Raw genomic sequence first — 26,064 nt, forward strand, 5'->3', positions numbered from 1 at the left:
CCGGACGTGCCCCATCGCCCGGCAGAGGTAGCACCGGGCCTCCCCCGTTGAATAATGCACCCGGTAGCGGGCTCCCTGGTAGGGGACCACAAAGGACCCCTCGAGCGCCTCTCCGTCACGTGCCGCCGGCGGCAGTTGAAGCTGCACTTGCCGGCGGAACGAGAGGACGTGACGGAGGGCGGGGTCCTTGCAGCCCAACGGGAGAGGGCTGATGACAGAAATAGGGTGCCCCAGGGCAGAAAGGGCGGGCAGCAGGGCGGCATTGGGCAGGAAGGGAGGGACGGAGGTCAGGACCAAGCGGACCCCCAGGTCTTCCAAGGGCTCCAGGGGCACAAACACGCCCCCCACCGCCAGACCCGTCTCTACCGCTTCCTGGGCGGCGGCCTCCGACGCCAGGAAGAAGACCACCTTCCCGTACATTTTGGAGGCCGCCACAATGGCCGTGGGCCCCACTACCCTCGCCAACGCCCTCACATAGGTTTCGACGTGGGGCGAGGCGGGCACCAGGAGGCAACGGACGCCGTGCTTCCTAGTCAAGGTGGGAAAGGGGCCCCGGCCGCTAGAGATGGTAGTGGAAGCGGCAGGCGGAGGAGTAGCGGCAGGCGGGGGGGCCGCCGCCACCTGGGCATATGCCCTGGGGGCCGGGGGAGGGACACCTGCGGAGCTGGTAGAGGGAACAGCGGGGAGGGATGCCGCGGCCGGTACCGGGACCACGGCAGCGGGGGTAGTCCCCGCCATGGAGGGCCTGGTCTTTATAGCTGGGCCCTTACCCTTCTTCCCACCCCGACCTTTCCGACCGGCTGGGGGGGCTCCCTCCGAATCGGAAGGGGCGAAGGACGTGGCAGCAGCGGACGTCTCCCCGATACTCGCCGTTGCCGGTGCCCCAGCGGGGGCAGTGGCAGGTAAACCGGCGGCGGCGGTCGAGGTAGAGGCTTGGGGATTGGACACGGGGGTTTCGGGAGGAGGGGTGGTGGGAGCATCGCGAGGGTCTCCCCGCGCGTCCCCGCCATAACGAGAGCGGGAAGGGGACAAACAGCGAGGGGAGGAGGAAAGGAGGCGACCACCCCTCCCGCTAGGCTGCAGGCAGGGAGGAGGGTGCCAAAGGGAAGGCTAAAGGGGCGTGGGGAGCAATCAAGGACCCAGGGGCGGGAGGGTGGCAGGCCACCGACCCAGAGAGAATTCCGGATCCTCTAGTTGCACTAGGGGACCAGGGGCTAACAACATTGGGGGTGCAGTGAACAAGGCCAAACGCAATTGGGGGAAGCCCACAAGCGCTTGGGAGGGGGCATGGGCGCACGAGGGGAGGGGCCAATCAGGGCTGGGGATCACAGGGCCGGGGAAAATCAAACTAGGAACAGGGCAGTGGGACCACGGGGCTAGCTGGAGGGCTGGGGCAGGACAGTCAGGGCCAGAGAGGGAAGTGGGTGGGGCAGACAAATGTGGTAAGGAGAGGGGCCAGGCCAAGGGGGTGGGGGTGGGGGGTGCGCCCACGGGCACTTGTGCAAAAAGTCAATGCAGCTGGCTGCTGCTGCAGGCCCAAATGGCGGAGGTGGGCGTGGCAAGCCAGGTGAGCAGCTCAGTCCCAGAGGCAGGAGAATGAGGCAGATGGAAAAACGCCAGCGGGGGTGGTGGAGGGGGCAACGACGGTGGTGGGGGCGAAGGGGGACACAGATGGACCGGGGGCAGGCTCCACGCCACACCCCCAGTGTCCCAACAGACACAGTCCAAGCCCCCACCACAAGAGCACAGTCCGAAAAATACTCAGTCCTTAGGTGCCCCCGCCACGGTGGCCTTCAGAGTCTCTATGAGGTCCTCCAGCAGCAGTAGGCAGCACTCTCCTTCTCCTCGGGGCTCCAGCAGCTCCCCAGCAGCTAACACAGCAGCTCCAGCAGCTCCAGGTGGTGGTCTGGTGGCTAGGCAGGAGGGACCCCGCCCAGAAGATGGTGGTGGTGGCTTCCTCAGCAACAAGGCCTGGAGCTGGGGTCCCTCACTCCCCTCCTCTGGGGAGCGGGCCAGCAGCCCCCCCCCAAAGGGGCTGTGGGTGGAGCAACAGCAGCAACTGGGTGGTGGGGGGGAAATCTACTAGCCAGCCAGCAAGCAAATAGCAGAGAAAGGGGGTGGGTGGTGGTGTCTAGCCCAGCCAGGGGAGCAGCCGGAGCCAGAGCAGTAGCAGCAGGGAGGGCCCAGCAGGAACAGCAACAGCAGTAGCAGCCCTCTCCCTCCTACCCTCTACAGCAGAGGAGCAGAAAGGAGGTCTTCTGGCCACTGGAGAAAGAGTTGTCTGTTCCCTGAGTGACCAGAGCAGGGGCTGCACTAGTGTAATCAGGAACCTGCTAGAACCAATTAAGGCAGACAGGCTGATTAGATCACCTGCAGCCAATCAAGGCAGGCTAATCAGGGCACCTGGGTTTAAAAAGGAGCTCACTTCAGTTTGTGGTGTGTGTGTGAGGAGCTGGTAGCAAGAGTCTGAAGGAGCTGAGAGGCTGTGCTGCTGGAGGACTGAGAAGTACAAGCGTTATCAGACACCAGGAGGAAGGTCCTGTGGTGAGGATAAAGAAGGTGTTTGGAGGAAGCCATGGGGAAGTAGCCCAGGGAGTTGTAGCTGTCATGCAGCTGTTACAAGAGGCACTATAGACAGCTGCAATCCACAGGGCCCTGGGCTGGAACCCGGAGTAGAGGGCGGGCCCGGGTTCCCCCCAAACCTCCCAACTCCTGATCAGACACAGGAGAAGTTGACCCAGACACTGGGGAAGATCACTGAAGTGAGCAAATCTGCCAATAAGCGCAGGACCCACCAAGGTAGAGGAGGAACTTTGTCACAATAGAAATAAATAAAATTTCTAGCTATATGTTTGGTAAAACAGAGCCATTACGTTGGACCTGATCCTGAGAGATGCTAAGTACTATGGCTTCCTGCTAACTTAAGTGAGATTTGCAGGTGTCAGTGTTTGTCAGGTGATATGGAAGAATACGTAATGATAGTTATAGTGTGTGTGTGTATGTGTCTTCAGAAATCATTTTAAATAGAATTGGAACAGACTTAAGACATCTCATCCCCATGGCGTATCAGGAATTTCCACAGTTCTGTTCTCAAGTGTTTTATCTGCCCTGTAAACTAACATGCTATTTTAGTTAAACTTCTTGATGCTTACTATATATATATATATATATATATATATATATATATACACACACACAGAGTGATGTCTGTCTGTCTTTGTCCAAACTTTACACTTTGACTTTTTCCTGGTCACTCTTTCTGTCTATTTTTTGCCTGCCTTACTACCAACTAAATTTGAAGCTGTTTCTCAACATCCCTCCAGCAAATTTGAGCCAAAGGAGCTTTTTGGACACTACTCTTTCTCCTAGCTTCCTTCTCAACTCAGCCTTTCTGTTTCTGTCCATGGTTCATAATGTTGATGACTTCCTTGATTTACTAGAGCTTCCCTTTTCCTCTCTCTCACCTCTCATATTTGTAAATCTGCTTACCACCACTTTCAAAATGCCGTGACTACCCTGACCCCAGATTTTCTGACATCCTTATACATGCCTTTGTCTCTTTTTGCCTCAAGTGCAACTTTTTCTGTGGCCTTCCCAAGACTCAGCTCTGACTCCAATCTCTAAAGAATGCTTCTGCAGCTATTCAAAAAGATAGCATCACCCCAGAATCAAACAGCTCCATTGGCTTCCATCCACAAACAGCTCCATCAGATCTCCGTTCCATAGCCCTTTCTATAATTCTTTATTAACTTTTTTTTTTCCCTCTTCAGAGATAAGACTTGAAGACCTGAATTCCCTGGGTCCGTTATTGATAGGCTGTTTTGCTCCATGTTCTGAACACAAATAGCATTTTATGATAACTCTCTTTTTCCTTCATAGATCCGGGTTTGCACAGACAGCAATTTTTCCAGCAGAGACCGTCAAATGTGGTAGCCCTTGAGGGAAAAGATGCCGTTCTCGAGTGTTGTGTTTCTGGGTTTCCCACACCCACCTTCACATGGATGCGAGGAGATGAAATTATTCCTGTCAGGTATTTCATACACGCGTCTCTTATGTAATGAAAGTTCGTTTCCCAGGGTGAAGTACGGGTAAAACATTAACTATCATTTTAAATGTTGTCAGTTTGGTTCAGCTTTGAGGAGATCAAGCTTTCATTCTAAGTAATAATAAGACTGGATGTGCACATGAAACTCCTGTTTTCCTCATTTGCAGCTGTGCATGCATAGCTGAGGGTAGAATTTGGCCATAAATGTCTTCTTTTATGAAATGGTATTTAAATCAGGTAGAGCAGCATCCAAAAGTTAATTATCACATTTAATAACAACATTATAAGATCAGAGCTAGCCAGCTGAGAAGGTTCTATGGAGTACCTTAGATCCTGAGTACTTTTTATTGGAGATGAATGTGAACATGGTTTTTATTTATTTATTTATTGGTCAATGTTACAGATCCAAAAAATATTCATTACTGGCTGGCAGTAACTTACTTATTTCTAATGTGACTGATGACGATTCTGGGACGTACACTTGCATTGTCAGCTACAAGAATGAGAACAGTAGTGCCTCTGCAGAGCTCACAGTTATGGGTGAGTACAGATTTCCAGATTCTGTGCAAGAGGAGTCCTTTGCTTTCCCAAGAATGTTGATAACCATTAGCGCTTATATAACTCTTTCCTCTGCGGGTCTCCATGTACTTATCTGTAAACTGGTGGGGTTCCCACCTTACTTTGAACAGGATTTTCACTCACCGACAGCAGTATACACACATAATCAATATACCTCATGGAAGAACATCAAACAGCAGAGTAAAACTTCTTACAATGTTTCTGGCTTATAATCAAATTGCTAGTAGAATATTTGTTGGTGTCAAATCCCAATTTGCCCAATTCAGTTAACTATTTTTTTCTTGTGTATGGCATCACAAATGAATACAATGGTGATCTGAAATCTTATTTTAGCAAGTTTTGCATAACTATAGTATTGCTTACTGAAATTGTTATTGTTTTACTGCTTTTTCTTTATCTTACGACTCCATGGCCTTGCTTTAGCATCAGGTATTATGTGCCTATGTTCTTGCTTTTAGTGAAAACCATGAATAAGCAATGATGCAGTGAGGATTTCCGTGTTACCTAGGGTGACCAGATAGAAAGTGTGAAAAATCAGGATAGAGAGTGAGGTGTAATAGGTCAATATAAGAAAAAACCCCGAATATCATGACTGTCCCTATAAAATCAGGACATCTGATCACCCTGGTGTTACCTTCTACATAAAAATGTTTTCTCCTTTGTTTCAGATGATAGGTTTACTGGCTAACTAACAAAATATGTTGTCTGAGGAACATGTGGAAAGATGTCTTAGACATTTTGAAACAGGCTTTTTTCCCCTATTGTGTCAAATTTTAATAGAACCATAATTATATTAAATTCCGAGAGGTGTTTTTTTTAATCGGAGAACAATACCAAGCTACATTAGCATTATTCAATAAGATTTAAGAAACTACATAGATAATACTTTGTCAAACAATAGCATAATTTCAATGTGCTGTTCATTTTGCATTCTGGTTTTAAAGCTTATGCATAAAAATACTTGCATTAGAGAACAGAGCCCCAGGTTGGATTATAGGATATTCAATGCTTGTATAACAATATCCTTCTTTCAAGTCATAATTCAATGTTATAGTAATTACACATGATGGAAACTTTCTTTCTAATGCTTTAGGTACATTAATACAATACAAATGTTTTATTTGCTATTTTTTGAAAATTTAAAAAATGACTTTAATTGCAAAAGTTCACTTTAACTATTTATAGTAAACCTACATTTCCAATCTGCAAAGAATCAAATGCAGAAATGGAAGATAACTTCTGGAATAAAATGCTTATTTAGCTTTGCTGAAAGATGCTCAATGGAAACCAACCATGAAATTATACACAACTGCAGATATTTGTGCATTGAGAAACACCTATCGATTATGTGAATCTTATTTTTTTTTCTCGCATATAGTAGATTATAGGATTCTATGGCATGGACCAAGGCTGAAATTTCAATGCTCTGCAGAGGATTTGGCTATCCAGTTTCCATGAAAATTAATAGAAATTTCACATCCAAATTCTTTCGGGTGTTGAAAATCCCACCCCATATCTTTATTCTCTGTAATGCACTTAACTATGGCTTGACTATGACTCTATAATAATGTTACGCTAAAAATGCATTGTATAGAATTAATTTTGTATTTATTTTCATGCTTATACAGAGAGAAATATGTAACGAGGAGTGTAATGCAATTTTGGGGATAAACTTAGATTCAGATAATGGTCATATATGAATGGTAGAAGAGAGGTTTCAAAAGGTGGCACTTGTTACTTATTGAGCACCACAGATTGATTGGGGCTGTACCAACATAAAGGATAGCACAATCACTGACACAATGAAAATGAAATCTAAATCTGACAAAGAAACATGCACCTGCATGCAAAATACGTAATAAAAATGCACAATACAAACATTGTGCATGCAAAATAAATCAATTGTATATACAAAGTAAAGTGGGTGTGGTTTTTTTGCATAAGTGTCTAGTCACATAAGCTAATGAAATATGGGTGTAAGTTTTGGAGGTACAATTTTGATAACCTTTAAAAGTTTGGTCATTTATTTTCATAAGCATGTAGCGTGGCAGATTTAAATTAACACCATGTATCATATTGCTTAGCAACAGGTATTATGTTTGTATTGTTATAGTGAATATGTAAAAGATCCAACAAAAACTACACACCTACTAATGGAGTGCAATAGAAATCCCCATATATCCTTATTTTCATAAAAATTGGACGTATATATTTGTTAAATTCATCTCCATAAGTAGGAAACTCTCTCTGAGAAGTTTACCGGAGTTGCTCATAACATTAGCCTAATTTATAGACATGTAATAATTGATGGTTTTATTCATTTCCCATTGGTAAGGTATAAATCTGTATATTTTCTTTGATAAATAAAACAATTTTTTTAAAGAAAAACTGTGAATTGCAAATGCATATTTAGTTGTAAAGCATCCATTGTTTATTAGAAAGTTAATTGCTTTCATGTAAACAGTTTGTGTGAGAGTATGTTCTGGAGAGAAGGGCAGGCAAAGTATTTTACACGTGTCAGCTAAAAAATTAAACTCTCCAATAATTAAATCTTTCCTCTAGGCCATGTGAGTGGGCCAATACTACATCAAAGTTAGTTGAATCACATGATAGGGCGATAGCTTCATTATTTAAAAGATAAAAGACAATCTGGCAGGAAAATGAATGTCTTCCATGGGGAAGATCCTATGTATCATTTCTTTTGCGGATCTTAAAACAACCCCTCACCTGTACTGGCCATAATGCTAAAAATGCAGAGAGGAATGAAGTTGCTGGAAAGGCTAAATAATATTTGTTGCTAAATTTTGAACTTTGAATATTTCATGTACAAATCCTTTTTGGCAGGATGTTAGTCGTGTCTCCTTGTGCAGTAGAAAGTTTAAAAGTCCAGTAAATATTACCTTCTCGCTTTATAAATCAGCTGCATGCTTGGCAATGATTTTAAAGGACTAGGCTAAGTAAAAACAAATGTTTAATGATGACAATCACTGGCAAGATGATTGCTATCGTTAGGTTTGCTAATGAGTGTCCATTATAGCTCCTTCTTTCTAGATCTTAAGTTTTCAGAAGCATTCATCTTTTGGGGTTAGAATTTTTCCTGCTTGGTCTTTGGGAGTTGAATTTGAAGTTTGAACAAAATCTCTTTTGCCATTTGTGTAGGGAAGACTGGGCCTGAGATGCACTGCATTATAGCACTGATCAAGCAAAGATCTTTATTCCTGCATGGAATCCCACTGATTTCAGTACAGTGTTATGCTGGAGTGAGAGTCAGGGTTTCCAGATACAGTCGCTGGATTGGAGCTTAATTTTGCAAAACTGACTTTTGCAAGCATTGATTGTAATAAATGCATATCCCTGACAGTCTCTAAATTCTATCAATTCCAATGACAAACATCATGTGACTACGTTGTTTGAAATCTGTCAGAGTTAGAATTGTGCCTGTCAAGTCCAGGAAGGTGTACATGGCCTTTTGAAGATAAAGAAGATTTTTCATCAAATAAACAATTGCATATAAATGTGACACATTTTCAGGTTCATAATAAAATTGCACTTGGATCTCAAAGCTACTTTTAATTGGGTTGAGATTACTGTACATAACACAATCGTTGTGTTCTCTTTCTGTGATTTTAAAGATCCTGTAAATGTCCCTTGAGGAGCAATACAGAAGTGAATAGTTTCACAGCACTGCTAGGTCAGCAGACTGGGTTTGCATGGTTTCAGGTCACTGACTAGAGAGAGACTGCCAACAAAAGCAGAAAACTGGGTCCAAAAGGTGGTGTTGGCAGAAAAAAATTGTTCCTAGCTTTTACAAAGCAAGTTATATGTAATCTATAAAGAGACAACTTAGAAAATGCTTCCAAACTGCAGCCAGGGAAACAAGCACCTTTTATGATTGATTTTTTAGGATCAACTGTTTTTTGCATCAGTTTTATTTTCCAGCAAGAAAGTTGAGCCTCCATGGTGTTATGAGCCAGGTTTCCAACAAGTCTAGTTTAGTTTGCCAAGACCAAGCGTTAGTCAGTATTGCAAAGGATGGTCAATCCAATCTTTCTTGTTTGGTTTTATTTCCATTCCACAACATCCATTGCCAGAATATGTGTGCACAGATCAAATGGATGAAAAATGCTGACTGATGGAGGCCTGGAGCATGTTCCCGGGTGTGAATAATTTTAGGAACAGAGTAAATGCTAGGGGAAAAGCCCTATGTTGAAAAAACATGCCTAGGAACAAAAGCCAGACAATTATATATTACGGCTACAGAAGCATCTTTTAAACTTACCCTGCTGGGCACAAATTTTGATTCAGTCTACTTTGGATGTGAAAAATATGTCCAAGGATATACCATATTACTAAACATCAGGGGTAAAATATTGTAAAAGATCATTCACTGTTATTAAATCCCTGACACAGAAACATTCTGGAGTAGATCCTCAACTGGTAGACATTGTAATAATTCCATTGAAGGTGCTGGAGTGATAACAATTTACACCAGTTGAGGATCTGTCCTTCTTTAGCTCTGCTCGATAGGGTGAGTTAAGGATCCCACATCAGTCTGTTCTGCTAATATCTTTGAATGTTCTGTGTGTGGCCAATAGCTAACCCCACAGCAGCTAGCTGAAGTAGATTGTTCGGTAAGCTGTTTTATTCTGAATATTAAACACGGTTGAAGCTGTTTACTTATTCTCTAACTGAATCTCTCACTCTATCTGGAACATTGTATGTTTATGTATACAATGGAAAGCTAAAGTGGAAACAGATAATCCAAAAGATTGTTCCAGGATGGATTATCTCAGGCAATTCTTTAAAAAACAAAACAAAAAAAAACCACACTCAAAAAAATACCTCAAGTCACAAAAAGGCTGTAAAAACTCTCCAAGTCATTTTTACCATCACTATAAGGTTAAGGTCCAAAAATAGAATATAGGATATCAGGTTTTTTTTTCATTTCTTCTGTATATATCCGAAATGAATGCAGAATCAAACTAAGGACACAAGGGGACACTCATCCACCCTGTCATTTCCTCTTACCGTTATTGGAGTCCCTCCTCTTTTGCTTCCCCATGCCCCAGCTCTTCAGACCGAAGAATGGGCAAAGTGCTGCTGAGAGACTTGTCAGTTTCATCATGCTGCATTGTCGATTTTCTTCTCATTCTTTTTAGGATTTCTCTCTTGATGGCATTAGTGGGAATTATGTGGTTAAATTCCATGGAACTTTGAAACTGTACATTGACGTATTTTGTTTCCAGGTGTTTTCACAGTAATATTAACTATCAAAAATATGTTTGAGATTTGACATGAGGTAAAAATAATGTATTTAGCTTGGGCATTGGGAACATATTTTGCATTGTGCTGTTGAGAAATGGGATAGGCTGCCCGTGCTCAAAGAAGTAGCAAGGGCTGCAAACATAAAAAAGAATGGATAAATCTATGAGGACTGCTGGCACTTCAGTGGTATATAAAATGCAGCTAGTCCTTCCAAAAGACAGGGGCTGAACTGGATGGATCAATAGTTCCTTTCATCTTTGTTTTCTCTTATTTAGAAATTTTTTAAAATACATATTATGCGATCAATAGACTTTAAGGGCGCCACAGGAGCAGTTATTTTCTATCCAGTAAACACCCATTTGGACAATGTTCAGAATGTGTTTTATGCAATTGATTGAGAGGCTGTAATGTTTCCTTGGGAATCACTCCATCCACTGTTGCATCATGCTTATGGAAAAAATGGAAGGATTGTGATGATGTTGATACAGATGCAGGTATTAAAAATGCTATGAAAAGCAATGCTATTGGGGATATACCCTGTATTCATCTTAAAATCTTATGAAGTCCTTTGCTAGCATTTTGTTTAAGTAATTGAAAATTGTAGATGTTGTGTCATACAGAATATGTTATATTTGTTGACTCTGTTTTTATTCAGGCTGAGATGGAAGTTTTACCTTACCTCATAAGTTGGGTGCCTGCATGCAAGACAGATCACCTAGGGTGGAGAAATCTGAGTTCCTGATCATGAGTAGACCTTCTTGTGATTTGCATCCCAGGTGAATTTTGCTTTTGGTGAAAAACGGAAATAAAAAGAGAGAGAGAAAAGCAGAAATGTGAGCAGAAATGGAGGGAATCAGAGGTGTGATGAAGATTTGTCTGCTTAGAGTCTCTGGTTCAAGTTTGCCTCAAGGAAAGAGAACTTTATTGCTAGAATATATAAGATATTGAAGGTAGCATTGAAACCAAGAGTTTAGTAGGATTATAAAAAGAATGGACATTTTATATGGATAATGAAAACATCCAGAGTTGTTATAAACAAGGATTTTAAAAAATAAGAGTTTTGGTAGAGAGATAAATCTGTACATTTACATGCATTAGTCAACATCTAACTAATGAAGGGTACAGAAGAAACTTTCTCTTTTGAAGTGGTGTTCCATAACTTTACTCTGAACCTGCTGGAACTGGTCAATGTCAGAGATGGGATCCTGGACTAAGATGAGCACTGTTCGATCCAGTATAGCATTTCCTTTGTTGCTATGTTTCTTGCTTTCTTGAACCTGTTGGTGCAGATATGAGCAGTTAGGTCTGCAGCAGCATGATGGAAAAAATTATGCTAGTGTTTTGCCTTTAATGGGCTCTCCCAAGAGTGAATTGAAAATGAACCCAGATCAAGAATGTCTTGGATGGTGTTTGGTAATCTAAGGATAGGCACCTACTTTACATTGAATTTCAGTGGGAGCTGAGCCCCTAACTCATTCAGACACTTCTGAGAATGTAGTCCTTGTCAATACATCTGTCGGCTAGCATCTTACAGACGTACAGGCCACACCTCTCTTGTGCTACTTATTTATGAGAGAGGCTTGAACAAAACTCCGCTTGTTGCCAGTTTCAGCTAATATGCATATTCATGTTCAACCCAACAGCGGAATATGTATGTAGGAAGGAGCTATTTGTTGTTGGTGCTCTCTCAAATGACCTAGGGAAATTGGTGGAGACACTGAATTTGAGGATGATTTCCCCAGATCTTTGTTGTGGCAATGGAAATGCATCAGTCCGTGGGAAAACCTGTTCAAATCCATCTGCACAGAAAGATCAGTATTGGCATGATGCCTTTGTTACTTCTATGCATAACTCTCTAATTTAGGAAATACGTCATTTTGTAGATCTGGCTGTAGTGATCAGTCAGATACTCTATAACAATCAGAATGGAAATTGCTCAGATTGAGCCTTATAAAAAGACTCAACTGTACTGCATAATAAGAAGTGAGATCTATTCTGCATAAAGGACAGATTATCACAATAGCAGGTAGTAATCTGTTGTTCTGTATGGATAGTTTAATGATCTACTGCACAAAAGTCCTCAAACCTGCAGAACAACAACTATACTGGTAACTAGAATGCTCTGTTTTTATTTATATCTCAACATTCTGTAGTGACACCTATACACTTCCCCCTTATGGGCTATGCTAATGATTCTTCTGTTACAGGCAAACCAACAAATGCCAATTCGTACTGCTCTACCACAGCAGCTTGCTGTCACCCACGCAAACAGTTACTGGATGCTTTGCTGCTCTAGTCAACCGCTTATGGCATCTGTATTGTGCAGCTGCCTTTGCGTTCTGCTCGAGAAACTGTCAAAGATCATCACTTTTTAGGCTTTGGGTAAAATTTTCTGAACCAACTAAGTGATTTACGAGCTCAAGGGCCATTTTCAAAAGGGACTTAGGGCTGGGTGTACGAAGGTGCTTAAAGATGCAGATAGGTACCTATTGGGATTTTCAAAAGGTTAGGCACCTAACTCCCACAGGCTTCAAGTTAATCTTCTGTAAATCCTATGAGGCACCTATTTGTATCTTTGGGCACCTAAATACCTGTGTAAATCTGGCTTTTGGGCACTTAGGAATCTTATTCTGATTGAAAGTCAATGGGTGTTAGATTCCTAGGCACTTAAGACACTTTTGAAAATGATACAATGGGAGATTTTCAAAGGCACAAAAGGAGAGACTCCTTTATCTCACAGAAAGTCATGTGGAGTTAGGCAGCCAAACTGCTCCTTGTGCCTTTGAAAATCTCCCCCTTAAGTTAGTTAGTTGTTCTTCAAAATTTTACCTTCATCTAATATTTAAGGCCATGCCTTAGGTCCATGTTGGAAAACTAAGCTGTAGACTGTACTTTTTTTTTTTTTTGGGTACTAAACCTCTACCCCAATATAACATGACCTGATATAATACAAATTCTGATATAATGCGGTAAAACAGTGCTCCAGGGGGGCAGAGCTGCGCACTCCCACGGATCAAAGCAAGTTTGATATAACGTGGTTTCACCTATAATGCAGTAAGATTTTTTTTTTGGCTCCTGAGGACAACGTTATATCGGGGTAGAGATGTATATTGATGTTTGGCTCATGAGGGTCAAAATTTAGGGCCTTATTCTGACACCACTGGAGTCAAGGTGGACTTTCCCCGCTAGTTCAGAGGCAGGATTGGGCCATATACGAACATGGCAGGCACATAGCTTCATTTGCTGTCCCTCCCACTCATGCTCACCACCCTGGTGTCCCTGACTATGCATGCAGATGTACACTGCTGTCTTTTAATTGAATCTCTTATTCTTCAGAAGCACTAATATTATTCATTATTTTTTCAATGTCGTGTAATTAAAAAGCAAAAAGCAGTTGTTAAATTCCAATTTAAATATTAGTCTACCCCCTTCCCCCCACTGAGAAATAAGCAACAGGAGAGAGGAACATACAAACAAACAAAAATCATGCATTCTTTTAATGCTGTTGCTTAGCAACTACACCATCTTGACTCAGACTGATTTTCAAAACTGGTTTGTATGCTGTTTCATAACTAATTTGCCCTTACAAATGGTTGTCTGCTCTCAGATGCAGGGCTTGTGGTTGAGCACACATTTTTGAAAATCAGGCCAAAATGTCAATTCATTAAACTCCAAGATCTTCTACATTGCTCCAATTTAGGGTTGTGACTGCATGATGGATTTTGCTAAGTTTTATTGTTGCTGTTTCTGACTCAGAATAGTTATGAGTAGGTAAAGCATGTGTTGATATCCATGGTAAAAGAGAATAAAATGTAATAAGTTCTAATAGAACACAGTATAGTTGTTAGCAAACTACCTAATAAATTAAAACTAATTGTTACCACTGTGTGTTATATGTTGATTCTATGCCTTCTTGGCATTTCTAGCACTATTCTACATTGTGCAGGAGAAAACGTCAGTTTTAATGGCACCCCAATTTTCTTTCTTCCTCCAGTAATTAATCTGGTATTTATAACTCACTCCTCCATATTCTTCAAAAGATCAGAAAAGCAAACATGATTTGAGCCTGGATCTTTGCAATTCATTGCATGTTGGCAAAACAGACTCTGATCGTGAGGCAAATTACAGGAAATGGGCCTAAATTACCAGATTCTGTTTTCCTATGGTGGATTATTATTGGCAAGACCTTAACAGTGGGACTATAAATACCTATTGTCTTTCAAAAGTGGAAGGATAATTTTGTGGTTAAGGCTGTGGACTGGCAAGACCTACATTTTCTGAATGACTGCAAATTAGCGGAATGTACAGTTCATCACGCCTGAGAGATCAGTCCCTGAACAATACTGTGGCAGATTCCCAGCAGATGTAAATCAAGACAACTCTGACCCTAAGTGCCTAACTTTCTCCAGCTTTAATATGGGAAGAGTAATGTCTGTCTGTCTCATTGTTTCGAAGATTAATCACTACAGGTGTCTTTGAAAACTCCTAGCCCTTTAAAATTTCTCCTAACCCACAGGAAAGGAGTGTAATTTATGGGAATTTAGGCTATGTCTAACCTTATGGTAATGTGTAGAGTACGTATTCTGCATGCACTCTGGCACAGGTGTGTGTGTGTGTGTGTATATATATATATATAAAAAAATATAGTAGTGTAGATGGTGAAACACTACTTAGGTGACTTGAGTAAAGACATGTCAGAATCGTAGGGTATGTGTCCTACACATCTCTCTACACCCAGTCAGTACCTGCCACATCTATGCTGCTATTCCCTATTTGTGACTGAAATAAGTAACTTTTTTTATTTTTGCATAAAGGCAAAGTCATTAAATATAGTTGTAACCCTTCCCTCCCACCCCCCAAAAAAATCCATTGAGGAAAATTGAAATTACTTTTCATTTTACACTGGCAGGGTGGGTGTGTGGGGTTTGGTTTTTGCTTTTTTTAAGAGATATTGGCATCAACTGTTGCCAAACTGATTCACTGAGTAACCCCCCCTTCCCCAAAAGCTCCCAACAAATAAATCTTGAAAGAAAACATCTTTATTCTGCTTATAGTGAATTCCACACCCCCATTACAGCAAGCCCCCCACAGGAGGTTATGGGACCAGATTTTCAAAAGAGCTTAGGGTCATATTTTCAAGTGCTCAGTACCCACATCAGGGCCGATTTTTTAGAAAGAGTTCATTCCCCTTGAGACACCTGAATACGGGCTAGCTTTTCAAAAGAACTCAGACACTGAGATTTGGGTACTGAACCTTTCTGAGTTCTAGCCTTAAGGGCTTTTATCACCCAGCATCTTCTCCTGTGTTGGATAATAAAGCTAGAAACCTCCATGTCATAGTACTGTCTTGTCATTAATATATTATGAATGTTAACATATTATTTATTTATTTGCGGTAGCATCGCCGGTGTGCTAGGCACATTCCAAAGATAGAAGATGTCAAGCTAGGAAAACACAAAATGAAAGGGGACTGTCCCTGTAGAGCTGACTGGTTTTGTGGAGTAAATGTGACAGATCACCCTGCCACACTCACACAAACATACACTCACAGACACTCCAAACAGCTTGTAAAAAAAACAAAACAAAACCAGGAGTGATTTTATACTGCTGAAGTCCTAAGAGAAGTAGGCCTCTTTCAGCCCAAAGCTTTCCTGTGGATGAGCTGTCTCATTTTTCTGGTCGGAGTTTTTTTCCTGATTCATACCTTGACCTTAATATGTCCAAATTTCCTGTTGGATTTTCACCATCTTGTTTTGTTACTTAGCAGCATGGACAGAAGTGCTTGTAGCTGAGTGCTTCTGAACATGATCTTTTAACTTTTAAGCTATAAGTTCAAGACTGCATAAATATATACCATAATGGGATAAGTGATTTCTTGTTTCTGTCAAAGTGTTTTGGACTACAGTTCTGGGTGAACATTTATTGAAGTGCTCAGGAGCACTTTCGGCAGCAAAGAGCTTGACAAAAATATCTTAGGCTGGTACATTTATAAACCTGTAAAATGTTGTCTAGTTTCATTATTATCATTTGAAAAAAATCGAATGTTTTTTGTTGGTCGAGGAAAATTTTCGGACGTGGAATTCTGTCCCTGAAATGGACCATCTAAAGCACCACATTTGGTGTGTACAGTTTCATAGAAAACGAGAAGCATGACACTTAAAATATTTTGTGGAACGCCTAAATATTCCATTATTATAACTTGACATTCCTGACAATGTTCATTGGATCAGTCTCTACCCTTTTGCCTCAAAGTTCCAGTTTGATTCAACCTCCGACAAGAGTGATTGAACCTCAGCTTGATTAATGGTTTCAGTAGATCCTAAGTGAAGTGAATGGTGATCTCCACTCAATCAGTTATGGATTATACAGTAGTCTACATAAAATGAGCACGTTTAACACAAATCGGTACAGCTGCTAACCTTCAATTTAAAAAAACGCTCAGGCACACATTTCAGATATGCCTGAAGGGAATACTGAATTGTATCCATCACATAGATACATCATTGTTCATATAAACTGCATAAGTAAATCTACATGAATCCCAAATGACTGCTAAATAAATGTGGATTTTTGGATGAGGTGCACTACCTTTTTCTCCCACCTAAAATAGAAGCTGGAAAGTAAAGTAAAAATCTTCCTAGTAAATGTATTTAAATGTATGATAATTATACAGTCAGCAGTAACCCATCCTTGCTTTGACTTTTTCCATAATTACATATCACAGTATAAATTCTTAGTAAAAGTGGTTTGTGTAAGCTGCGAAAGCTGCTAGAGTCCCTGAAATTCTCCATCATAGAATCATAGAATATCAGGGTTGGAAGGGACCTCAGAAGGTCATCTAGTCCAACCCCCTGCTCACAGCAGGACCAAACCCAACTAAATCATCCCAGCAAGGGCTTTGTCAAGCCTGACCTTAAAAACCTCTAAGGAAGGAGATTCCACCACCTCCCTAGGTAACCCATTCCAGTTCTTCACCACCCTACTAGTGAAAACGTTTTTCCTAATGTCCAACCTAAACCTCCCCCTCTGCAACTTGAGACCATTACTTCTTGTTCTGTCATCTTCTACCACTGAGAACAGTCTAGATCCATCCTCTTTGGAACCCCCTTTCAGGTAGTTGAAAGCAGCTATCGAGTCCCCACTCATTCTTCTCTTCTGCAGACTAAACAATCCCTGTTCCCTCAGCCTCTCCTCATAAGTCATGTGCTCCAGCCCCCTAATCATTTTTGTTGCCCTCCGCTGGACTCTCTCCAATTTATCCACATCCTTCTTGTAGTGTGGGGCCCAAAACTGGACACAGTACTCCAAATGAGGCCTCACCAGTGCTGAGTAGAGGGGAATGATCACATCCCTTGATCTGCTGGAAATGCCCCTACTTATACAACCCAAAATGCCATTAGCCTTCTTGGCAACAAGGGCACACTGTTGACTCGTATTCAGCTTTTCGTCCACCGTAACCCCTAGGTCCTTTTCTGCAGAACTGCTGCCCAGCCATTCGGTCCCTAGTGTTGGAAAAATCATAGTGCTAATGAAGCCTTTTTGTATTAGGCCTGAGTAAACCAAAGTTATGTTATGCTTGTCCAAACTGTGTTGGAAAGCTTACAGAACTCATTAGACTGAAGGCCGTGTATCTACCTAAGTCAGCTATTTCGCTTATCAGTTTTGTTTGGCTCCCCAAGTGTATGCAGCTGCGTTCACATGTATGCATCCAAAGTATCTAGTACAAAGGGTCAACGGATGTATCTTGTGTCCCCTTCAGAATGACAAATGTATCCTCAACAGCTGTATGTCTCTTGTAGCCCCCACAAAATGATATATGTATCCTGCGTACCCAATTATCCACAGGGTTTATAGGTCAACCAAATGACGTAAACAAACGTAGGCTGAGTTGTTTGTTACCGGCTATAAAGGTAGGCCGTTTGGCCATGAAAGGTGTGTCTCTTTCTCTGGCACTAGCCGAGAGGAACACCCGCTCAGCTGACCGATCAATAAAGGGTGTGGTACTCGTCTTCCTGTCTCCGTGCCTCCTTGGTGTAATTAGGTAAGCTCCAGGGGGAAACGAGCCCTTTTGGCTAACACTAGTCTGTAACAGTGAATGGGATTCTTCCGTCCTAAGTGCAGGACTCTGCACTTGTCCTTGTTGAACCTCATCATATTTCTTTTGCCCCAATCCTCTAATTTGTCTAGGTCCCTCTGTATCCTATCCCTACCCTCCAGCGTATCAACCACTCCTCCCAGTTTAGTGTCATCTGCAAACTTGCTAAGGGTGCAGTCCACACCATCCTCCAGATCGTTAATGAAGATATTGAATAAAACCGGCCCCAGCACCGACCCTTGGGGCACTCCACTTGATACCGGCTGCCAACTAGACATGGAACCATTGATCACTACCTGTTGAGCCCGACCATCTAGCCAGTTTTCTATCCACCTTACCGTCCATTCATCCAGCCCATACTTCTTTAACTTGCTGGCAAGAATACTATGGGAGACTGTATCAAAAGCTTTGCTAAAGTCCAGAAATAGCACATCCACTGCTTTCCCCTCATCCACAGAGCCGGTTATCTCATCATAGAAGGCAATTAGGTTAGTCAGGCATGACTTGCCCTTGGTGAATCCATGCTGACTGTTCCTGATCACTTTCCCCTCCTTTAAGGGGTTCAGGATTGATTCCTTGAGGACCTGTTCCATGATTTTTCCATGAACTGAGGTGAGACTGACTGGCATGTAGTTCCCTGGATCTTCCTTCTTCCCTTTTTTAAAGATGGGCACTACATTAGCTTTTTTCCAGTCGTCTGGGACCTCCCCCGATCACCATGATTTTTCAAAGATAATGGCCAATGGCTCTGCAATCTCATCGGCCAACTCCTTTAGCACCCTCGGATGCAGCGCATCCGGCCCCATGGACTTGTTTTAAGTTCATCTCTATTTAGGAAAGCAAGAATGCATGTGCTTGACTTTAAACACACGTTTATGTAACATTGACGGATTTAAGCACGGCTTAAAGTACTTTCCTGAACAAGGACTTTTTATTCAAACAGAACCAATGAACATCCACATAAGAATGGCCATACTGGGTCGACCAAAGGTCCATCTAGCCCAGTGTCCTGTCTACCGACAGTGGCCAGTGCCAGCTGCTGCAGAGGGAATGAACAGAACAGGTAATCATCAAGTGATCCATCCCTTGTAGCCCATTCCCAGCTTCTGGCAACTTACATTTTTGTAAGTTTATCTGAATCCAATCCCTTGAAGTCTACCCATCACTGCACTAAATTTAAAACATGACCTAGAAGAAAGCAAAACCATGACATGATCTGAAGATATAAAGTTATTTATATTTCCATAAAATGCAGTATTGCATCATTAGCACTATGCCTGGATGAAGTCTTTAATCAGAGTCCCTACACTGACAGAATAAGACTGTCTCCCCTACTATTCATCATCAAGGAAGACAGAACACTAGCTGTCTTGTCCTACCCAATACTTTCTACGTATCTTAGGGGTTTGTACTACCACCCACCACTGTAGCATCTGAGCACCTTCCCTATTAATCAGACTGGAATATTAGACCGTCCATTGATTTTACAACTGTGATATATATTAAATAAGTATTTAAAGTTTGAGGGTACACATTTTCCTAGCAGGAGTCCTTAGCTTGCTCTCCAGGCACAGTGTGCAATTCTCCCAACTCTTCACAATCCCCAACGTAAAATAAATTACCTTCAGTTGAGCCTAAGCTCTAATCAGTCCAGCCTCCAGGCTGATTAATGAGCCCAGCTGGGTTGCTGTAGGATCTTCTGATTGGCTAGCCTGCCTGATTGGCTGAAGGGAGCCAGCAGGCCTGCTTTTAAGCCCAACAGCAGCAGCTGGTCACCGGCTGTTCAATGTTTGACCAGCTGCTCAGTGTTTCTGCCTTCAGATGCAATCATTCTTGCCTTTGCCTGCTCCTGCCCTGCTCCAGTCCTGGCCTGGTTCTGCCCCCGCCTTGTTCCTGTCCTGCTCCAGCCCTGTGTTCCCTTCCTGGTTCCTAGCTCAAGCGCCCAGTTCCTGACTTTGGTTTCTGTCTCTGGCGCTGACCCCAGTTCCTATTCCGGCTCTGCTGCCTGGCTCCGTCTCCAACCCCTGGCTCTGGTTTCCGACTTCGGCTCTGACCCTTTGCCCTCAACTCTAGTTCCTGGCTCCCTCAGCCCAGTTCTAACCATTGAGTTGAACTGCCAATGCCCACTCTGACAACCTATAGGAATGCAGGGGTGAATGTTTGAGCTTCATAAAAATCAGTGAGTGTCATGGCTTTATAATCTAAAGAGTGTTTTCAGTCAGTAAGGTACTGGTGTAACACCGACAGACCCTGGTCATCCGCGGGCGGGCGGGATCGAACCTGGGATTTCTGAAGCTTAATGCATGAGCGTCTACGGCATGAGCTAAAGCCACATGGCTCTTGGCTAAGGTGGTGGCAGACTCATTCATCTCTAAGTGGTCTGAGTGCCACTAGAAGGGGACAGAGCATCACACCCAGGAGGTGAGTGGGTTACACTGGTTTGGATTTGATGTGGGAAAATGTGAAAATTCTGTTTTGTTTTTTTTTAAAGTGACTTTACTTGACGTTTTCACATACAAGAATATTGACAAAAAAATTTAAAATAAATCTTTAAACTAGGTTAATAGTTCATCAACTTCTTTTGGTTCCCCTTTAGCATTGTTATTGATTCTGAAATAATAGTGCTATGCTATTAGTTAAAATAATGGATGGCGTTATAGGTCAAATTTCTGCATTAAAATAATCACTCAGTGAAACAACTTGTACATTAGTCACAGAACTATTTAACTGAACAGAAATCCTGATGTAACAATAAAGGTGGCACTAGGAAAAAAAACCCAGCTTAAAATGGAAACCTAAGATACTAGTCAGTAAGATGTGTATGATTCTGGGACAGACACAGAATATACATCCAAAGTACCTCTCTAGAATGATGGCAAAGAGTCCCTATAGCTTTAATTTAATTAGCATAGGTATTATAATAATTGGAAGAAATACCTTAAAGAAACATGTCAAAATCTACTATAAAACATCAGTTGCTGGTCATGATGGACATTTGGTGGTTTCATGCAACAGTATGAGGCCCGGGACACATGATGAGGACAAAGGTCCTATTAGAAATCATAAGCAGACCTACTGTATTAAAGAATAATGCATTAAGATGCATCTATAGCACATAGGGACTTGCAACCTATTTTCCCTCTGCCTTATTATACAAAACAGCTGCTCCGAGTCCTAAACAAAGCAATAAAAAAATAAGCAGTAGCACCAGGGCCTCATAAAAGCAGGACAGTCGTATTGGTGTGGTAAGAGTCGAGCAATTCTGCATGCATGTCATTGCCGTACTAAATTTTAACAATACACATCACAATCAGAGACCAATTGGCTATCACATAACCCATGCAACTGGTACTTCAGAGTCCTTTCCAAGGTATGAGATAAGGTGAAGAAAAAGATCTGCCAAACATTTCTACCCATTAGGCTTCACACAAAAGTGTGATAAAATTCCCCTGAGGAAAGTAAAATAACTTTTGTAATTTTTTATTACAAAAGCATTATTTTCTAGTACTGTAATAAATAAACAAACAATTTGTGTGGCATTATAACTTAAGTATGATATTACAAAAGGTCAGTTTTCTTTTAAAAATGTAAAGATCTTGCTGATTAGTTTTAATTTTCGTTCAAAGCCTGGAGAATTTGAACCATCTCAATAGGCAGAGAACACAAAATACTGTGGTAGCTGCATCAATTTTTCAAATTCAGTTTCTGAAAATTCTGACATCATATCCGGTTTCTAAAGATTTTCCGGAGCATTACTAGTGTAAGGGATACATTCTCCCCTCAGTTCTCCTAAAGTAAAAATATAGTAATTCCATCAGCTTTGCTGGAGTCACTGCAGATTTACTCTGATGGAATCATGAGCAGAGTTTGATCCAAAGTGTTCATTTCTTCTTGGAAATGAATTAAAACAACTTTGATTTGTGAATTGTGCAACAATTTTTGTGTGTAATAAGCTCTGGGTACAATCTTCAGAATGGTGCAGAACTTAACAGCTCATTCATACAGAGGCATGTGTTCTGCTTAGAAATAAAAATGTTTCAAATAAAATGAGAACTGACTGGAGGACGTCCTTTCTGTTTGTTTCCTGAGGCAACAAAACCATTTCAGTTAGTAGCAATGAAAAGCTGAGACCAACACAGTACAGAATTGTAGAGGCCTTCCATAGCTCAATATGCCCTTAATTCAAAATATCAAAATATCTCAGAGACATAGCTTCAAATGTAAAATAGGGCTCTCAAGTGATTTAAAAAAAATTGTTTTAATTGTGTGATTAATCACACTATTAAACAACCATAGAATACCATTTATTTAAATATTTGTGGATCTTTTCTACATTTTCAAATATATTGATTTCAATTACAACACAGAATACAAAGTGTACAGTACTCACTTATTTATTTTTTGATTACAAGTATTTGCACTGTTTAAAAAAAATAAAAATGTATTTTTAAATTCACCTAATACAAGTACTGTAGTGCAATCTCTTTATCATGAAAGTTGAACTTCCAAAAGTAGCATTATGTACAAAAAAACCTGCATTCAGAAATAAAACAATTTAAAATTTTAGAGCCAGTCCTACTTCTTGTTCAGCCAATCACTCACACAAACCAGTTTGTTTGCATTTGCAGAATATAACACTGACTGCTTCTTGTTTACAAGGTCACCGGAAAGTGAGAACAGACATTCTCATAACACTGTTGTAGCTGGCGTCAAAATATATGTATGTGCCAGATGTGCTAAAGAGTCATATGTCCCTTCATGTTTCAACCACCATTCCAGGGGACATGCGTCTATGCTGATGATGGGTTCTGCTCAATAACAGTCAAAAGCAGTGTGGCCCGACGCATGCCAAGCAGCCCACCATGCTGAAGGCAAGAGGGAGGAGAAGGGGGAAGCAGAGGGAGCACATGGATCACTTCTGTAGTTGCTCCTGGAGGTGATCTCACGTCCCCCCACCCTGAGGACGTCTCCACTGCTTCCAGCCCCATAGAACCCAACCCCAGCTGGCAAAGAGAGCATTTGTGTTGCTTTTGGTTTCAGGAACTGACACCCACTATTTCAGTGAGAGAGCACTAGCCAATACAGCACCTAGCCTGTAACATTTTAAACCATGTTCCCCCAGTGCTAGATGATTAATATCATGAACTTAAGAAGTATTGAAAATATTGCTGCGAGTGGTAGGATCAGTGGGTATGCACAAGAAAGGTGGACAGCAAATTTACCCAAGTGGACAAGTACGATCCAATGCAGTTAACGTTACCCTGATTGAACATCCTTCTATTCCCACTAGCTGAACTATTCCTTTTTTTTTATTATGAATGCAGATGCAGCACATTCAACAGTCTGCTGCCCCACATAAAGAAGATATATGGCCAAAGAGAGGTTCAGAATTGTATTCAATGATGCATTTGAAGATAATGTGGTGCAGCAAAGATACAATGCAGACTTAACTACAAACACTGAACTACTATAGTTTCTGCTCTAAACCAGATCTACCAGCACCAGTGACAGTGACTGTGCGTGCTTTAGGAAGAAGGAGAGAGAAAACAGTGATTTAGGGAAAAGGGGCAAAAGGCAACCGAGTGGAAGATTTTGGTCTCCACTGAAGGAGAACTTTATTCTTTTAACCATGATAGCCCTTCCCCAAATGTTATACTATAGTATGTATTTAGGAGTATTAAGAATTTTATATGTGATCTCTTGGAAATAAAGGTTCAATTGCTGTCCTTACTCAAGCAAAACGTCCACAGATTTCAATGGGAGGTCTGATTGCATATGGCAAGCAGGATTTGACCCGAAGCATATGGATGCTCTATTGAAGATTTTCTCCTTGGAATACTCTATTTTCTACAGTCATAAAAGTCAGTCACACCGCCGTTCTGTAGCCATTCTATTTTACTAGGAATCATGGGAAATTAGACATCACTTGCTAAACAGGTCACAATTCAAATTGTGCCGAGCCAGCTAAATTCCTAAATCCCGTTAATAATTCTCACTTGGTAGCATGGGAGCCACAAACCAGTAAGATTTGATAAGATGACTAATCAGTCAGAATGTGAAAGCTCTTAAATGGAGAACTCTGGGTAAATGAAATAGTGCTTATGAAAATGAAAAGGAAGAATGAAAAAAGACTTGAGTCTGCGCCACTAATAACAATCAAGTCTCCTGTTGGAAATTGTTTTTCTAAGTAGAAACCATATTAGCATATTGCAGGAATTTCTTTGGAAAAAAATTAGTGACATGCCACTGACTAAATATATCATCGACAACATATTAAGGTTCAAAATGAGATGTTTTATATACAGATGCTCAAGTCAAGATCCCCCCCACCAAGTGTGAATTTTAGTGTTTCTAAAAGGTGCCAGATGAAGTCTTCTATACACAATATACACAGCAGCAGTGACTTCCTCATAATATAGAGACAATCTGAAAGGGTAGTTCAGTCTCCATGTGAATTCAGTTCTTGCATTTCTGCTTACATTACTGAAAGAAAAGGAGATCAACGCCAATTGTGGTCGTGAATTTTTGCAATGCAGACTTCTGTCCTCTGCAAAACCACAAAAATCATTTCACATATGGGCACCTGACACTATAGTTAGTAATAGTGTTCATTTTCCACTAACCCACTTAATTTTTTAGCTAAGGGAGATCACAGCTGAAGATTAAAGATGAATCGTTCTATTTCTTATTGTATGAGCCATTCACTCTCTTCTCTCTACTACTGCTAAAGCCACTTGATTTTCGTTTTAGGAAGACTTCTCATGGATTATACTCTAACAAAAAAAAATCTAACCTTGTTGTAAGGATGCTACATCTCTTCATTTTCCAGCTGACATCCAAAACGCTTAATATTGTTGATACTAGAGTTGGATAAAAATTATCCCATTTTATCTCTGTGAAGAATTTCTATTTTTTTTTTTGCAGAATATTTTGATTTTTGATGAAAATATTTAAAAGGAAAAACACGTGTATTTATTTTCTTATTGATATGTTTGGTTCCCTTTGAATTTTCATTTCATTTTGTTTTTTTGAAAGCCAAAATTAAACAAATGTGTCATTTTGAAGCCTAAACAGTCATTCTGTTTCATTTTGAATTCTCTAGTGTGAAAAAATAAATAAAAATGTTTGCCTAAATCAAACACATGTTTTGCGAAACACTTTAATTTTGATAGGTTTCAGAGTAGCAGCCGTGTTAGTCTGTATCCGCAAAAAAACCAGGAGTACTTGTGGCACCTTAAAGACTAACAAATTTATTTCAGCATGAGCTTTCGTGAGCTAAAGCTCACTTCTTCGGATGCATAGAATGGAACACACAGACAGGAGACATTTATACATACAGAGAACATGAAAAGGTGGAAGTATGCATACCAACAGGCAGAGTCTAATCAATTGAGATGAGCTATCGTTAGCAGGAGGAAAAAAAACTTTTTGAAGTGATAATTAAGATAATTAATAATTAAATAATAGAAGGTGTGAGGTGAACTTAACATAGGGAAATAGATTCAATTGGTGTAATGACCCAACCATTCCCAGTCTTTGTTTAGACCACAGTTAATAGTATCTAGTTTGCATATTAATTCAAGTTCAGCAGTTTCTCTTTGAAGTCTGTTTTTGAAGTTTTTTTGTTGCAAATTTGCCACCTTCAAGTCTGTCACTGAGTGGTTAGAGAGGTTGAAGTGTTCTCCCACTGGTTTTTGAATGTTATGATTCCTGAGGTCAGATTTGTGTCCATTTATTCTTTTGCGTAGAGACTGTCCGGTTTGGCCAATGTACATTCTAAACACAGACTGGGAATGGTTGGGAAATAAAATTAATCTATTTCCCTATGTTAAGTTCACCTCACACCTTCTATGGGCCATCTTAATTATCACTTCAAAAAGTTTTTTTTCCTCCTGCTAACGATAGCTCATCTCAATTGATTAGACTCTGCCTGTTGGTATGCATACTTCCACCTTTTCATGTTCTCTGTATGTATAAATATCCCCTGTCTGTGTGTTCCATTCTATGCATCCGAAGAAGTGAGCTTTAGCTCACGAAAGCTCATGCTAAAATAAATTTGTTAGTCTTTAAGGTGCCACAA

The 26,064-nt window shown here is 41.2% G+C and overlaps 1 long non-coding RNA gene across 8 annotated transcripts; it reads left to right on the forward strand.

Annotated features, from left to right (window-relative positions):
* Positions 1 to 2,451: 2,451 nt before the first annotated feature.
* On the forward strand, positions 2,452 to 24,736 carry LOC120394670. Of its 8 annotated transcripts, XR_005592359.1 has the most exons (5): positions 2,452 to 2,544; positions 3,880 to 4,030; positions 4,449 to 4,585; positions 10,545 to 10,665; positions 23,309 to 23,323. It is a non-coding gene; the product is annotated as an uncharacterized LOC120394670 (long non-coding RNA). The 8 variants fall into 8 exon arrangements; XR_005592358.1 differs by lacking the exon at positions 10,545 to 10,665 and having other exon boundaries at positions 23,309 to 24,736; XR_005592357.1 differs by lacking the exons at positions 10,545 to 10,665; positions 23,309 to 23,323 and adding an exon at positions 7,784 to 8,544.
* Positions 24,737 to 26,064: the final 1,328 nt, after the last annotated feature.

This window comes from Mauremys reevesii, unplaced genomic scaffold (genome assembly GCF_016161935.1).
Source record: "Mauremys reevesii isolate NIE-2019 unplaced genomic scaffold, ASM1616193v1 Contig72, whole genome shotgun sequence".
Classification (NCBI taxonomy): Eukaryota; Metazoa; Chordata; order Testudines; family Geoemydidae; genus Mauremys; species Mauremys reevesii.